We start from the raw sequence: 17,999 nt of genomic DNA, 5'->3' as shown, positions 1-17,999 counted from the left end.
TAAATAAGCTTAAAAAGTAAAAAGTGGAAAAAGAACAAAAGCTGAACATATCTAATGATGCAACTTGATAAATTTGGAGGTAAGTATACACCCATGATGCCATTACCACAACCTATGCCATAAACACCACCATCACCTCCAAAAGCTTCCTCTCATCCTTTTTTTTTTTTTTACTTATTATTAGTTTGTGTGTGTGTGTGTAATCAGATCATATCATGAGATCCACCCCCTTACCAAATGTTTGAGTATACAATACAGTATTATTTACCATAGACGCTATGGGGTACAGTAGATCTCTAAGACTTATTAATCTTGCATAACTAAAACTTCACTCCCTTTGATTACTACCTCCTTACTTCTCTCTCTCTCCTCCAAGGCCTTGGCAATCACCATTCTGTCTCCTGCTTCTATGAGTTTGGTGATTTTTAGATGTTTCATATCGGGGTGTCATGTATCTTTTGTGCTTCTGTGTCTGACTTATTTCACTCAGCATAACGTCCTCAAGGTTCATCCTTGTTGTTGCAAATGGCAGGATTTCCTTCTTTCTTGAAGATCGAATAATATCCTATTGTCTGTATATACTTTTTCTTTAAAAACATTCATCTGTCCATGGACATTTAGATTGCTTCCATGTCTTGGTTATTGTGAATGCAATGAACATGGAGGTCAGATATCTCTTCAGGATTATGATTTCATTTCCTTTGTATGTAAACCCAGAAGCAGAATTGCTGGATCATATGGTAGCTATATTTTGAATTTTGAGGAACCTCCACACTGTTTTCTATGGTGGCCATAAAATTCACATGGCTTCCATCCTCACCTCATCATCTTTTGTTTTGTTGGTAATAGTCATCCTAACCGGGATGAGGCGACGTCTCACGGTTTTGATTTGCATTTCTCTGCTCATTAATAATGGTGAGCACCTTTTCAAACACATGTTGGCCATTTGTGTCTTCTTTAGAGAAATTTCCATTCAGTTCCATTGCCCATTTTTAAATTGAGTTATTTGTTTTTTTGCTATTGAGCGATAGTAGTTCTTTATGTAGCCTGACTATGAATCCTTTAACAGATATATGGTTTACAAATATTTTCTCCTGTTTCATAGGCTGACTTCCATGTTGTTGATTGTTTCTTTGGCTGCGCAGAAGCTTTTTAGTTTGATGTGGTCCCATGTGTCTCATTTTGCTTTGATATCATATCCCAAAAATCACTGCCAAGGCCAATGTCAAGAAGCTTTGCCCTGCGTTTTATTCTAGCAGTTTTATGGTTTCAGGTATTACATTTAAGTCTTTAATTCATTTTGAGTTGATATTTGTGTATGGTATAAGATAAGGATCCACCAAAGAAATGATTTAAATACTGGAAAATATACAGAGAGGATGTTCACCTCTGCCTTATTTGTGATAGTGAAAAACTGGAAACAACTTAAACATTCAACAGGAAAATGCTGAATAAATTACTGACCAATTAGAAACGTACTATTGTCTGGGGCACCTGGGTGGCTCAGTCAGTTAAGCGTCCGACTTTGGCTCAGGTTATGATCTCACGGTTCGTGGGTTCAAGCCCTCCATTGGGCTGTGTGTTGACAGCTTGGAGCCTGGAGCCTGCTTCGGATTCTGTGTCTCCCTCTCTCTCTGCCCTTCTCCCACTTGTGCTCTGTCTGTCTCTCTCAAAAATAAGCATTAAAAACACTTTTATACAGAAATGTACTATTGTGTAACTATTTTAGAAGTTTTCATTTATATAAGAATGTCCACAATACAATATTAAATAAAAATCATATAAGAAAAAAAATGGGATGGAATACACCAAGATATTGAGTAATGACTTCTGAGTTTCACTTAGAAGGTGTTTCTTCCCTCTTTAATTCTTTATATTTTACTTAATATCAATGATATTAAATATTTTTGAGTATGTAGTATGTGATTTGACACTAAGTCTTTCCTCTTTTTTTTTTTTAGAGAGATAATTCTGACTAACAGAGACTCAGGACAATAGTCAAACTTCTAAAAAGCCAAGTACTCAAAGATTATTTGTTTTATTTGCTTGTTTCTTCTTTGTGGAGAAAGGAGGGTAAATGACTTGCCCTGCTTTAATCCGGCTGCTTGATTTTGAGCAACAGGCTTACATGCTTAATATTTTTTGTGGCCAGAGAAGTGAGAAATGGCCAGCAGTGAGTTCCAAACATATTAACACGAAAATGTATCTCAATTCTAATTTGTATTGATCTTTTTTTAAAAAAATGGGTGTTGTAAACAAATAAATAAAAGACTAGCCCTCTTAGGAAAACTAAAGCCAGTATAAACCATGGGATGAGATGATGGGTATATTTTTTATCATAATATAGAGCCTCACCTGCTGGCAAAAGCCTTGCATCTTCAACATGGGTTCCTTTCTCTCTAGCAGATTTTTTAAAAATTTGGGTAAGACATAAGACAGCAGAAGAAACCAAACAGCAACTGGGAGAAAGGAAAGTTTGGGAAAGCCCAGATGAGACTGCGCAGGTGATGTAGCTCTGGCAGTCTCTTCGGGACCCTGAATACCCCCGTCAATTCAAAGTTTGCGACACAAAGCTTTGCATACAGTAGACAATCAATATGTGTCGAATGAATTAAAAACAGAAGGAGTTCATGGTTCACTTACTTAGACTATTTGTTCTTCAGAGTTTTCTTCTGGTGAAATGTGCTTTTTCTGACAGGTGTAATTTAAAGAGTAGGGACTAAAAAAGAGTTAAAAATCGCAGAAAAATCGGAGAAAGGTATAAACACAGTCTTTTCCTGGAGGATTTGCCATTTAAAACTGCAACTGTTTTTAATGTCAGGTATCCTTGGTGGCCAGTGCCTCATGAAAGCATAGTAGCTGCAGAGAATGGGGTTCAAGTGCTCCCAGGGGGCATGGCTTGTAGCTTTCCACTCATTATGGAATCAAGCCTTTAGAACCAGTTCCCTGACTAAGTCCATTGCACCTCCCGCCAGAGAGAGAGAGAAGAGGTGAGAGGATCTGAAGACTATCGGACAGTGATTAAATTCAATGGATCTAAAAAATTTTAATTTAGCCTTCATTTGGGTATGAAAAACATAGCCAGAGAACATATGGTAGGCCATTAGCTAGGCTGAAGGAAAGGATAGAAGATAAGGTTGAACAAAATTTCCTCTTCCGGATCCTTGGGGATATGAGATACATGAATGGTTTTCCAGTTCTCTGTTGGTTTCAATAACATCAAAAGAATCTTTTTTTTTCTTTGTTTCCTTCTGATTCTTCCTGTGCTTTATCTCCTTGGTTCCTGAGGGAAATTCAAGGGTTGTCATAATTATGCTTAACTGTCCCTGATCACATTTAACCTAATCAAGCCTGTATGCGTGCAAAGAATAAGGGCTTTGGAGCCAGAGAAGTTTGAATCTGGTCCCTTCTCCTCTACTTCCTAATTCTGTGTTCTTGGGCAGCCATTAAACTTCTCTGGTTCTCAGTCTCCTTAGACGGAAAAGGAAAATCAGTGCTACCCTTTGTTGGATTGTTGTATACAGTAGCCCAGTGTCTGATGCATAGTAGTTACGTAGTGGATTTAAGTTGTTAGTATATGCTCAACAAATATGTTTCAGGCTCTTGCCTTCAGAATTGAGGTAAGGTCAAAGGTAGACAAATCCAGTATAAGGAATAAGAAAAGACTAGGCAATTAGAAAAAGGAAGGAAGGGAGGCAGGGAGGGAGAGGAAGAGGGAGGGAGACAGGATGAGACTAACAATAAATAACACTGGAATCCAGGGAAGAAAGATCACAGGGATAAACCACTCTCAAACTTCCTATTTCATCGGACACTCGCCTCAGTTCTGTTACGGAGGTAGGGAAATGATGAATGCATTTGACAGGGTGGAAAAACCAACACACAGACAGATCCCCCTCCTTTTCAGCTGCTGTAGAGTGATGGATTAAGAAAATTCTGACGTGTCTTTTAAGACTGTCATTCCATTATTCGTTGACTTGCCTAAAGTAAGCCTACTTGTCACTATGAGATTTGATACTAGAACTCACATTTCTTGATTCTCAGCCCAAGACTTTGTGCCTAGGCCACAAGAGCCTGGGAACTAGGAGACTTTTGCTTCAGAGGAAAATGGAAATTTCAGCGGTGCAGGAATGTCCTCCTTTCTTTTCTATTGGCATCATTTCCCCATAGACTTAAAAAATCTCCATTCGATGCACCTGCCAATTGTGCTGTCTTCAATGGCTTGTCTTCCAACGTGCTCATGCCTAAATAACGACTTCCAACCTCAGATGGCAAAGTACTTTCACTGTGTTGCAATCACACCCAGTTCCTAACCGCTTCTTGGTGTTTGCTTAGTTCTCTGTCAGACTTCTCCACACCCAAGCTTTCCTCCATGCCAGAAGAAACAACTTTTTTTTACCTGTTGGCCTTATTTACTTTCGTTTAAGTGGCTTATTCTACTCACATAAGTCAGTCTTGCTTTCCCAAATACAGATTTAGGCTGAAGTTCTACTCTTCTGTCAAAAGACAAGAACAGAAGAGGCTGTCGCACATTTAGAATAATAACAGCGGAAATCAAGCATTTATACTCATGGGTGCATTCGCATATATATAAAATACGACTGTACTTTCTGTTGTGTACTTTATGGTTGACTTCTTTAGACTCCAATCTGATCTGAAGTCCAAAGTGGCCTCCGCTCCCCAAAGACCTGAGGGCCTTATTTTGTTCCAAGAGACAATGCCATAGCAATGTCATGTTTGCTTGGTTACAAAGCCTTCCACAGAGGCCACCGTATTCCTGGCAAGGTTTAGCAGGCACTGGATTTGAAAAAAACGATCGCATCTCTGTAATTTGGTTCTGACTGCTTTTATTCAATGAATCTGTAAATGAGGATGCAGGTAGTAAATCCCTAGTAGGTGGATCAGGGGAACTCTTCTGGACTAACTTCTTTAAGTGGAGAAATAATATTTGTGTTAAAGGTAAAAAAAAAAAAATTACTTTTGGGTGTGCTGAGTCATGTTTTTAAAAATCCCTTACTTTATTACCCTTATTAGAAGAGAAGCACCTCAGTGTGCGGAACCTGTTCTTGCTGCCCTCAGCCAGCACCTAAAATGGAAATCGGTACAGAACAAATGCTACATGATGTGGGATCCACCTAAATGTCAAGAGCATTGAGACATGTCATGGCCGATACTATACTGTGGAAAACTAGAGGCCTTGGAGGTATATGTGGGATCTAGCGTCTTCTAATGCGAAACTTTGCTACCTGACCAAGTCGTCGACATCCTTCTACGTAAAGTGGTGGTAATAATAATATCTTCAAAGTGTTGTGGACAAGACTTATGTGAAGGTTACGCGTAATTAATGCATGGAGGCGCCTAGCATAGTACCTGGCACATGATAGGTGCTCACTAAAGCTTGCTAAATCTGAAGTAATTGAATTTCCAAGAACATACGGAAGGCTGGCCATTGGGAAGGAGGATAAACGTGTTGAAGAGCAACTAAAGGAAACGAGAGAGAATGTAGTTTTGTGATGGGGGTGAAGGGACATCTCAGAGGTAAGCCAGGCCAGAAAGAAGAAGAAAAGAAAAGGTCCAGCGTGGCAAGAAGGGAAGGTGGACCCAGATGACGGGCTGCAGCTATGGTAAGGACCTCTATGAATCTTTGTGCTTGGTGAAGCCATTTTCTGGAGGACAAATTAATAAACTTATAATTGTAGAAGCGTATAGATTCATTTTAGCTAATAAATTAAAATGAATTTTGAAGTATGTCTGAATTCATGGTAGCTTTTTCTAGCGATATATATATATATATATAACTTTAATCAAAAGAGCCTAAAAACTAAAACTGCCCTTCGTCCAAGGATCTCGATTTTGACATTCAAAGAGAGTTGTAGTTGTAGGTTGGAAACTAGTTATTCAGACGGAGAGCAACTGAGGGACTGTAAAACCTCGTATGAGGTCTGATACGCTGGCCCAAGAAACTCCTAGATTCCAGTGATGGCATTCTGCATGTTCTCCAATGGAGCCAACAACACACCTTCGTGAAAGCACACACAAATGGCATGTTAGCTTTACACACTTACGTATGAAATATTAAAATTTCCCCTTGCCGATGATGTGACAATGGGGTCAGATCAATTATTATGAATTATAGCGATCGCACACACGAGGCCACACATGGAACTGAGGCCCAAGCATGGTCTTTAAGCTGGAGGACGGTTCCTGAAACTGCAGACAAACTGGTTGGAAAGGGTAATATCAGAAAATAGAGGTATTGCATAGTCTAAAGTCCTGAAGGGAAATCCCTCTTCAAAGAGAATGCTTCTTGGGGCACCTGGGTGGCTCAATTGGTTGAGCGGCCGACTTTGGCTCAGGTCTTCATCTCTTGGTTTGTGGGTTTGAGCCCCGCATCGGGCTCTGTGCTGACAGCTCAGAGCCCGGAGCCTGCTTCGGATTCTGTGTCTCCCTCTGTCTCTGATGCTCCCCTGCTCACACTCTGTCTCTCTCTCTCTCTCTCTCTCAAAAATAAATAAACATTTAAAAAAAATTTCAAAGAGAATGCTTCTCTGTGTCTCTGTCTCTTACAGAACTGGACTCAGCTAGCTTTGAGGTAAAACGTTGTTTGCTTATTTTCGCGCAGGTCCTGGTAGGCCAAGGTGGGGTGGGGGCGGTTCTGGGCTTTCAGTTAGAGCAGGCAGTCAGGAATCAAAAGCTCTGGGTTCTGTTTTCATTTGTTGCCAACTCTTTCTCTCCCTTCCCTGCCTGCTTACCTGTTGGTAAGAAATGGGTAAAAACTGCTGCCTCTCAAAATTATAAGCTTCTTTAATGAGGATGTGCTGTTATGTGATAATAGGGAGGTACTAGGGAGCTCATAGAAGTTATGAGGGTTGTTAACATTAAGTTGGTTCCTGTTGTTAAAATAAGTATTAACTTGCTATTAAATATAGGCTTGCGGATGCGTGTCAGGAACATAGCACCCTGCAGGGGTGACAGATACACGGCATTATCCACACTTAGTCTGCTAGTCATAGGTGGACCAAGAAGTTCAAGTTCAAGTTAAATGAACATTACAGAAGAGCAATCTGAACTCCAAAGGCATAGATGAGAAAAAAAGGAGATGAGGTCAAAGATTACCTGTGCTTTTCAGAAGAAAAGACAAGAATATCAGGTACACAATTTAGGCGAAGTCAACATCAAGATAGTCTCTGTTTATGTCTTCTTCCTCTAGTCTCTCCTCTGTTGCCTCAAATATTTATCGAAATCTTAACTCTTGATCAAGCCCTGTGGTAGGTCTTGTGTTTCAATTAGACCTGGATGAAGTTTACATGCAAGGGAAGGAGGGAAATATTGGTATGTTAGTTGGAATGGCAGGCACGAAAGAAATAGAAAGCAACAGTGTGGATTGGATAATGTTGGAGTGGGCTGCAATATTAAAGAGGATAACAAAGGGGCACCTGGGTGGCTCAGTCAGTTAAGCGGCCGACTTCGGCTCAGGTCATGATCTCGCGGTCCGTGAGTTCGAGCCCCGCGTCGGGCTCTGTGCTGACAGCTCAGAGCCTGGAGCCTGTTTCAGATTCTGTGTCTCCCTCTCTCTGACCCTCCCCTGTGCATGCTCTGTCTCTCCCTGTCTCAAAAATAAATAAAACGTTAGAAAAAAAATTAAAAAAAAAAAAAAGAGGATAGCAAAGAAATGCCTTACTGGGAAAGGGAGGTCCGAGTGAAGGCCTTAGGGAAGCGAAGGAGCAAGCCGCTCGGGTAACTTCTTTCACGTTCACAGAAAAGAGAACAACGCATGTCTCCTAGGTAGGACTTCCCAGCGAGTTCAAAGAGGCCAGTGCAACAGAAGCAGTGAGACCTCGAGGAAGAGTCCGGAAGGATGAGGTGACAAGTATGGAGAACAGGACCCTACCGGGTCTTGTTGGCCATGGTGAAGGTCTGGGCCATTATCCTGGGTGAGATAGGGAGACACTGGTGAGTTTGAGCTGAGGAGGAACTCTGTGCTCACTCTGTTGAAAGCATACTTCTACAGCGTCAGGGCAAGAATAAGGAGACCTGAGACCAAGCTACTGCAGGAACTCAGGCTAGAGATGACAAGACTGGGAGGGGGAGACAGAACCAAATTTGGGATGTATTTGGAGGTAGAGACAACAGAATCCACTACTAGATTCTACACAGGGTGTCGAAGAAAGTGAGGCATCAAATAAGACTCCCAGGATTTGGGGCCTTGACCTGGAAGGATGGGTTGTCATTAACCAAGATGGGGAAAACTGTGATCTTGGGGGTGGAGTGAAAAATAAGAGCCTTTTTATTTTCCTTTTTGCCTGTTATATTTGGAATGCTTATTAGATCTCCAAGTTGTCGGGGCACCCGGGTGGCTCAGTCGGTTGAGTGCCCGACTTCGGCTCAGGTCATGATCTCACAGTTTGTGGGTTCAAGCCCCACGTCGGGCTCTGTGCTGACAGCTCGGAGCCTGGAGCCTGCTTCGGATTCTGTGTCTCCCTTTCTCTCTGCCCCTCCCCTGCTCATGCTCTGTCTCTCCCTGTCTCAAAAATAAATAAAAACATTAAAAAATTTTAAAAAAATCTCCAAGTTGTCAATTAGGCAACTGGGTATTTTATGCTTAGAATTCAGCAGGGGAGGTGATCCAAAGTGGACATACAATTTGGAAAATAATGCCATGTAGACTAGATCTTATCAGGGAAGCAAGTGTTGATGGAGGCGGGAACACATCAAACGACTGAGCACAAAAGCACGGTATTTAGAATCTGGGGAGATGAGGAGAAGCCAGAAAAACCGAGAAGACACAGCCAGTGAAATAGGAGAGAAACCAGGCGAATGTGGTGTCCAAGAGAAGAAAGTGCTTTAAGAAGAAGGAAGAGGTCAACTAGGACATACGATGTTGCCAGTCCCAAGAAATGACCATTTAGCAATGTGAAGATCATCGCTTCTCGGCCTTTGGCTAAGATCAAGTGTAGCAACGTGAAGATCATTAAGGACCTTGATAAGAGCAGTTTTAGTGGAGTGTTGGGGGGTGGGCAAAAAAGCCTGATGAGAATAGTCTTAAGAAGGAGGAGAAAAACTAAACCCAGTGAGTATATACAAATCTTTTGAAACGTTCTAAGGGAGGTATAAAATGGAGCAGTGGCAGAAGGCAGAAGGAGGTCAAAAGAGGACTTGTATTTCTTTGAAGATCAGAAAACTAAGAGTACATGTGTACGCTCGCAGGAAAGATCCAACTGAGAGAAAAAGCTAATGATGCAGGTAAGAGAGGAGACAAGTGCCGGGAGAATGTCCTAGAGCAGGAGACGTAGGCTGGATGGGGATGGGAACCCGGCTAACAGTGCACACTGAGCATCGGGTCCAGCTTGCAACCTCTGTATATTTGATCTGCTCAGCCTGAAAACACAATGGACGTTATAGATCCTCCACAGCGGAAAAACCTTCCTTTGGAAACACTACCAATATTCAGATTTTCTTCGGTGCAAACGTTGCGAAACTAAAGCTGCTACCTATAATTGATGAGACATTGACGGACTCGTGTTCTGGAAATAGTCCATTGGATTTTGGTTTGGAATGAAGAAATAAAGACTGGATTGACTTCAAACTGCGACATCCACATGAGAACTTACATTTCTTTTAAACATGTTGGTCTTGGTCCATGAGGAATAGAAAACTATATCATTTCAGCTGCTAGATTAAAACTACTGACATTTCTCAAAGAACTTGATTTGTTTGTTAAGTACATGCTGTTATCATTCCAGAAAAATTCTTAATTTAGAGCCCCCTTTTGGAAGCTTAGACTCATCCCATAATTGAAACAGTGGCAACTTCAACAACAAGTAAGAACTTTAGTGCTCTGTCCACGGATCCAGCCCTTGTGATCCCTGGCAACCCTTCTGGACTGGCTGCTTTAGAGAAGGAAGGCTCCCCAAGGAGCCCTATTACTTTATCCCGGGGAAATCCTCACATCAAAGGACCAACAATCCCAATTCCTGGTGCAAAGTGAGCGCATGATAAACAGTTGCTAAACTAATGAATAAAAATTAGTTCTGTCTACTCTCTGAAGCATTGCTACGTCCATTAGACCCTGGACTTTGAATTAGCAATTTTTCATGTGATTTTTTTACAGACATGGCTAGACCCTGAAGATTTTCTTCCTTTTTTAAAATTTTATTCCAGTTAGTTAACATACAGTGTTATATTAGTTTCAGGCATACAATAGAGCATTTCAACACTTCCATACATCACCCTGTGCCCATCAAGATTATTTTTTTTAATAACTCACAAGGTAATGACCTTTCCAGAGGCCGTTTTAGGCCTTTGATGCATTGTAGGTAATATTCAGGGTATCCAAGCCATTTAAAAGGAAAGAGCTGATCTACGGTTTGCCTTACTTGTTGGATGTGCTTTTTTCCTCCCCTGGGAACAAAGAGTTTTCAACTTATGCCTCTGTTCTGGATTTTAAGTTGACATCCAGTTTTTTCAAAGTTCCTAGCTAAGTGCTTCATAAATATTGGCTGATAAATCGGTGTCTGTTCTTTAGGTGATAATAACATCACCTGAAATGGTTAAGCTCTACATAAATATATTTATACTGACACCGACTTCTAGTTTAAAATGATGTGAAATGAATATTCATGTTTATTTCTCTTCTTTCCCCGATGCCACTGAAACGACAGTAATTTTCTTCAAAGGCATAAAAACATAAGAGAAAGGCAGTGGGTAAGATGTTTGAAAGGTTACTGATTTAGCGAAGAGGAGAAAACTAAGTGCCTCCACAGGGAGAAGCACATCTGTTTATGCTGAAGAACCTCAGAAAAGCTGAGAAATTGGGGGCACCTCTGAAGGTAAGGGTGAGAGTTTGTGCTGAAAATGGGGGAATAGGTAGAAAAGCTATGCAACGTAGTTACACCCCAAGGACTCTTCTTATACGCAGAGCGCCCAGGTGACTATCCCATAGAAGGCCAGGGTATTAAACGCAAAAAATCATATCAGAGTAATTCTCAACTGTAGGATACTAAGGGGAAAGACTTTCAAACTAGGAAGTATGAAACAGGTATTATTAAAATGCAGTTAAGTTGTAAGAAGCTCAAGTAGAATACCTGCTTCTTAAAAAATTGAATTCAAGGGGCGCCTGGGTGGCTCAGTCGGTTAAACGTCCGACTTCAGCTCAGGTCACGATCTCGTGGTCCGTGAGTTCGAGCCCCGCGTCGGGCTCTGGGCTGATGGCTCAGAGCCTGGAGCCTGCTTTGGATTCTGTGTCTCCCTCTCTCTCTGCCCCTCCCCCATTCATGCTCTGTCTCTCTCTGTCTCAAAAATAAATAAACGTTAAAAAAAAATTTAAAAAAATTGAATTCAAAATACTAGATTCGAGCCACTCATACCCCAGAATAATCAAATGTTTTGCAATTACGATTTTCAATCAGCTGATAGGGTTTCTTTTAAGATGAAAATAAAAAGGGGCACCTGGGTGGTTCAGTTGGTAGAGCGTCTGATTCTTGATCTCAGCTCACGTCATGTCTCACAGTCGTGAGATGGAACCGAGTCAGGCTCTGCCCTCATAATATGCCTCCTGCTTGAGAGTCTCTCTTTCCCTCTCTCTCACTCATTCTCTCTCTCTCTCAAAATGAAGAAACTTAAAAAAATAAAATGAAATGAAAATAAAGATTTCTAGAATTAATAGTAATATATGCTCAATATGGAAAATAAATACAAGTAGAAAGAAGAAAAAAAATCAGCAAGCTTACCCTCCAGATATATCCATAGTTAACATTTTGGTTTATTTTTTTCAAGGTCTTTTAGTTTTTTTATTTTTTTTAACTTTTATTTATTTTTGAGACAGAGAGAGACAGAGCATGAACGGGGGAGGGTCAGAGAGAGAGGGAGACGCAGAATCTGAAACAGGTTCCAGGCTCTGAGCTGTCAGCACAGAGCCCTACGCGGGGCTCGAACTCACGGACCGCGAGATCATGCCTTGAGCAGAAGTCAGCCGCTTAACCGACTGAGCCACCCAGGCGCCCCTCAAGGTCTTTTATATAAAGCTTATTTCTGTGTTAATACATAGTTAGATTGATTATCATATTATGTGCAAAATTTGTCATTTTCATCTTATTTGAATAATGAACATTTTAATGAAGCATTTCATAATCCATTACAAATATATTTGTGAACATAACTCTTTTTTGGGAGAGAGAGAGAGAGCACACGTGTATTAGCACGAGCAGGGGGAGGGGCAGAGGAAGAGAAAGAGAATCCTAAGCAGGCTTTATTCATGGAGCCTGATGTGGGACTTGATCTAACGACTGTGCGATCACGACCTGAGCCGATCTCAAAAGTCGGATGCTCAATAGACTAAGCCACCCAAGTACCCCTGTAAATACAACTCTTAACATCAGTAACGTGAGCCTGTGTCCTAAAAGGTATTTAACCTAATATATAGATATGTAAGCACATTCTAAATGTTCTTCTTACATAGTGTAGTATCTTTTTGCTTAAAATCTTTCTTCTGTATTGTGAATTACCTCCTTAGGCTACTTTCCGAGATAACAACCTTTAAGGAAACCAATGGAAAATGAAATGTGAACAGTTTAAATATAACTTCTATTTAAGTGAGGATGAAACAGTTAAACAGCAAAACCTTAGCAAGGCATCAAAATGACTGTTTTCTAACCACACTGCTGCCCCTGAAGGACAACTGATAATGACTCTCGGGAAATAATCATAGCATAGAAAATATCTAAGGAAGCACAACTAGGGCTCATCTTGAACGGCAGAGGCACACTCTAGTTATATCTGTATTTGTGTGGTTTTATGTTGCACTTAAATGTATTTACATGTATCGACGCTTAAGTTAACTAGGAGTATGGACATCGTACATTCTGAAGTATGGTCGTTAATTTTTCTTAGCTCATCGTGTTGTTGTTTTAAATTTTTGAACTTATAGAAACGGTAGACGTTATTAAGAAGAGATACCGGAGCCAGTTAGCAGCGCCTGGCTCTCATAGCGAAAATTCTGGTGCCAAGTAACCAGACTAGGTACGCAGCACCCTTTAATAGATGGTGCCTGTAGGGGTCGGCTTTGCATTTTGCGGTATGTTGGAAGTGTGAGTGGCGAGCCGCGCAAATCGCAAAATCTGCAGTCAGATGATTTGGGTTCAAGTTTCAGCCTGATCATTACCAGATGTACGACTGTGGACTAGTTAGGTAATCCTTGAAATTCACTTGGGAGATGGTCCTGATACCTACCTCACAGACTGGAGCTGTGGATTAACTGAGATGTCAGTGAAAAACACCCCAGGGGCAATAAAGTCCTGTGCATACCTAAATTGTTGCTGTAATTACTTCTGTCCTCTGCATCGTGCCAGCACAAGGTTTACTGGGGACTGAGCAAGGGAGAGGTCATTGGAAAAAGAGCCAGAAACTCTCCTCACTAGCTCTGAAAACATACTCAGCTGGAGTGTTAAGAGGAGACTGGGGTGGAAACCATCTGGATCATGGAATCTCTTTGGTTCTTCTTTGGTGGAAGTCACACTGGAAGGTCCCCTGGTTGTCCTGGCAACAGTGAGCGTTCTGATCTGACCCTGTGCCTCTCAGAATATAGCTAACAACCAACATTATGCCATCCAAATCAAAAGGTTGATCTAACATGCTTGTAATTATTTTTAGGGGCACCCAGGTGGCTCAGTTGGTTAAGTGTTCAACTTTGGCTCAGATCAGGATTTCGCAGTTTGTGCGTTCGAGCCCGGCATCAGGCTCTCTGCTGACAGCTTGGAGCCCGGACCCTGCTTCAGATTCTGTGTCTCCTTCTCCTTCTGCCCCTCCTCCTCTTGCACTCTGTCTCTGTCTCTCTCTCTCTCTCAAAAACAAATAAACATAAAAAATTAAAAAATAATAATTGTTTTTGTCCTATCAATTTCCTGGTATGTATGTAACAATTCAGTTTTTTTTGGAAGCCAGTAAAATGCACTAACATTGTTCCATATAGGCTAAGGTTATTTCACAAGCAAGGTTAATACTACTTAAAACTGATCTACTAAATTAGGAGGCAAAAAGGGGAAAGGTATGTTTGACTGCGCTACCCTTGGCATGATGGCTTATTTGGATCTTTGTAGCTAAAGCCCACAAACTCCAGAAGTGAAGTCTTTGATCTCATTTTATGGTTTTCAATCAACTTTAGGTGTAATTTACATGAAACAAATAGAAACATTAAAAACATACATTTTTTAACTCGAGTAGGGTTGACACACGATGTTAACATTAGTTTTAGGTGTGCAACACATTGGTTCAAGAAGTTTATTCATTATGCTATGTTCACAAGTGTGGATATCATCTCTCACCATACAGCATTATGACAATATCAGGGACTACATTCTTTATGGATTTTATTCCCACGACTTATTCATTCCATACCTGGGAACCTGTATCTCCCACTCCTCACCCATGTTGCCCATCCCCCCCCCACCCCTCTAGCAGCCGTCAGTTTGTTCTCTGCCTTTATAGTTCTGATTGTGCTTTTTGTTTGTTTGTTTGTTTATTTATTTTAGATTCGACATATGAGTGAAATTACATGATATTTGTCTTTCTCAGTCTGACATATTTCATTTAGCATGATACCCTCTAGGTCCATCTGTGTGACCACAAATGTCACGATCTCATCCTTTTTTATGGCTGCATAATATTCCACTGTATATAGGTACCACATCTTCCTTATCCATTCATCTACCAATGGATGTTTAAAGTTTTCAGTTTGATGTGTTTTGATAAATTCATACACATGTAATGTAACCCAAACCTAATCAATATAGAGAATATTTTTGTTGTCCCTAAAATGTCCCTCTTGCCCTTGTGTAGTCATCCCTCCCACCCCTCTGAACTCCCTATTCTAGACAGCCACTAGTTTGATTTCTGCCATTGTAAATTAGTTTTGTCTGTTCTAGAACCTCACATAAATGGAACCCTATGGTATGTATTCTCATCGAGTTAGCTTCTCTTGCTCAGCATGTTTTTAAGATCTGTCCATATTGTATATGTAGCTAATTTGTGTCTCTTCAGTGCTGAGTAGTTGTATGGAAATTTCAATGTATGGAAGCATCACAATTTGTTTATCCTTTCAGCTGCTGATGGACATTTGAATTGTTTCCACTTGTGGCCGTTACACTTCGCACAAGTCTTTTGTAGACAGGTTTTCATTTCCCTGCATCAATCCTTAGAAATGGAATCGTTGAGTCACAAGGTATCTGTTTAATTTTTTAAGAAGTCACCAAAGTGTTCTCCAAAGTGGTCGTATTTTCTTACATTCTCACTAGCAATGCATGAGAGTTGTTTCCGCTGTTCTATATCCTTACCAACACCTAGATTTTTTTCAGTCTTTTTAAAAATTAGTTGTTCTAGGGGGTGTTCAGTAGAGTCTCATTGTGCTTTTGATTTGCATTTCCCTGATGAATAATCATGTTAAAACTTTTTTTCCCCGCTGTGCTTCTTTTGGTCATTCCAATACCTTCTTTCGCAAAAGGTCTTCAGGCAACAGATGTGGAGGCACCTAGGTATGGGTGGAGAATGGTACCATTCTTTGAGGTAAAGCAGGTTTGAATTAGAGACAAAGATGATGACAATATGGAAGTGAACTCACTTCCATATATTTCCTATATAAACTCAAAATCATCTTATCTAGGTCTTTTATTCTGGGAAACTGGTTCCTCTCTTTTCTACCTATTAAAATTCAGCTCTGGTATAGAGGTCAGGGAGAGTTTACCTAAACCATAGAGCAAGAGACAAAAAGAGCCAAAGGTTGAAACAATGCTTTCAGTGCTAATGCAGGATCCTGTCTGCAGGATGACAGGATTGAGTGAGTGAGTAAGTTCTAGGGTCACAAAGAAGGCAGACCAATAACTACAATTTCACAAACATTTATTCAGGGCCTCCATTAGGCATGGTATTGCATTGGAGAGTAAAAGACACAAAGATAAAACTCGACATTACACTTGCCCTCAATAAATTCATATCTCCCTGGGATTTAGATTTGAGCCTCAGTTGGCCTAGATATGGCAGAACAAACTAAGAAAGTACCAAAGGAGAGTCCAAGTCCTCTGAAACACAAGGACTGGCATTCAGGAGAGGGCAATAAAGGGTATCGCAGAAGTCTTTGATTAGAGATGGAGGAGGTAATAGATGGGGACCTTCAAGGTCCCCTTCAAGGAAGAGAGTAGCATTTTCAAGAGTAATTGCAACTATTGTGTTTTTTTTTTTTTCAGGTAAATTGCCTTCTTTAAAGCAGACTATTTGGTTTTGTACAAGAAATTACAATTTATCCTAGGGAAGTGCTCATCATTTGGGTAAATGGCTTTGATTTGACAACTGAGAGAGAAGTGTTAGGAGAATATTTACCCATTAATGAATACTCCAGAGAAAGATCAAGGAAACATTTAGTTTTAATTATGCACCAACCACTATAAGGGGACACACGTAGTGGAAAGAGCATGATTTCAGAGCTACTTAGACCTGGGTTCAAATCTTGGCTTTGCTATCTATATCCTTTGGTCCGGTCATTTCCCCATCTGAACCTCTGTTTCATCAAGTGAAAATGGATGTTATAATAGTTTACAAATGGCACTGATGTAATGGCTGAGCAGGAAGGGTTGGTCTCAAACTAAGAGCACATGGTATGTGATCCTTAAAGGCAAATTTCTTTCTTCTGTCCCCACCCTTACGCGATTCTCATGAGTGCAGTTCTTCTTAATCTGAAAGATCATAAGTCAAGGCAAACAAAATGCAGATGGACTGGAGGGAGGGAAAGAGGACAATGTGTAAACAAATCTGGACACTTTGCAAATCATCTAATCTTTGCCAAAGAACACATTCCATTGGGTGGGGAGAGAATGGAGAATAACCGAATGATCTCAACTCTATTAGCATCTCCTTTGGACATTTTCCATTTCTTTTATAGATTTTTTTTTCAGATTCTGCATCACGACACATCCCTTTTTATAGATTGCATGAAAAGTGGGCAAGTTCTGGTACATGATGTGTTCATTCATGGCCATCATTGCCATCAATTATTGCTACTATTTCTTGGGTATTTACAGTGGGCCACGCCATGTACCAAATGCTTTACATATATCATCGAATGTATCCTTCACGGAAACTCTACGAGGTGGGTAATACTATCACACCTGTTTTAAGAATGAGGAATGTGTGGTACGGAGCAGTTTGAAAACCAAGCCATACAGAAAGGAAGAGGGCAATGGAGTCAGTATTTCCGCCTGAGTCAGTTAGACTCTCAAACCTGCCCGTTCAGTCCCAGCACACACACACACACACACACACACACACACACACACACACACACACAAATACATACACACACATACACCCCACGTAAGTTTTCTGGCTCCTGCCACCACTTCCTCCACTTTGGCACAAATTCACTGCAATCTCAGAAAATTAGGGCTTGGCAAAGAAGCGTTTGCTCGTGTGAGTCAGGCATTGCCCTTCCGTTTGGCCCGTGAGCCTTTCCTCACATACCGGGAAGCCAGAGGGAAGGCAAGATGCCATCAAGTCAGGTGAAGATATCACATGAGAGGAGGCCATTTTACTAGGTCCCGCTACCCCTTTACCTCGTGAGGAAAAAAAAAAAATACTGTATTTGATGAAGTACACTGATAACTTGATTAGTGAATTCCTGGAGAATTAAACTTTCCTTACGAAATATAGGAGTCTGCTAATTTGTTTTTCAAAAATACACCACACTTATTCTGCAAAGTACAACTGCCCTCATTTGCAAACATACCTCGGTTAAAAGGTTTTTTTTTTTTTGTTTGTTTGTTTTTCCTTGGCCATGTCAAGATTAGTTGGGAATAATTCTAGGCTGAGCTCTGAATGCGAGTATGAAGCAGACGGATGTCTTAGACTGGAAGACTGACGGACGCATAGAGTACTTTGGGAGGGTAGAGGAAGGGACAGGGTCTGATGTCGTAAGCAGGGAGGCTTCCTGGAGGAGGCAATGCCTGAGCAATGTACCA

This window comes from Panthera leo, chromosome F3 (assembly GCF_018350215.1).
Source record: "Panthera leo isolate Ple1 chromosome F3, P.leo_Ple1_pat1.1, whole genome shotgun sequence".
Classification (NCBI taxonomy): domain Eukaryota; kingdom Metazoa; phylum Chordata; class Mammalia; order Carnivora; family Felidae; genus Panthera; species Panthera leo.
The sequence above is the reverse complement of the archived record's forward strand: the minus strand, read 5'-3'. Positions refer to the sequence as shown.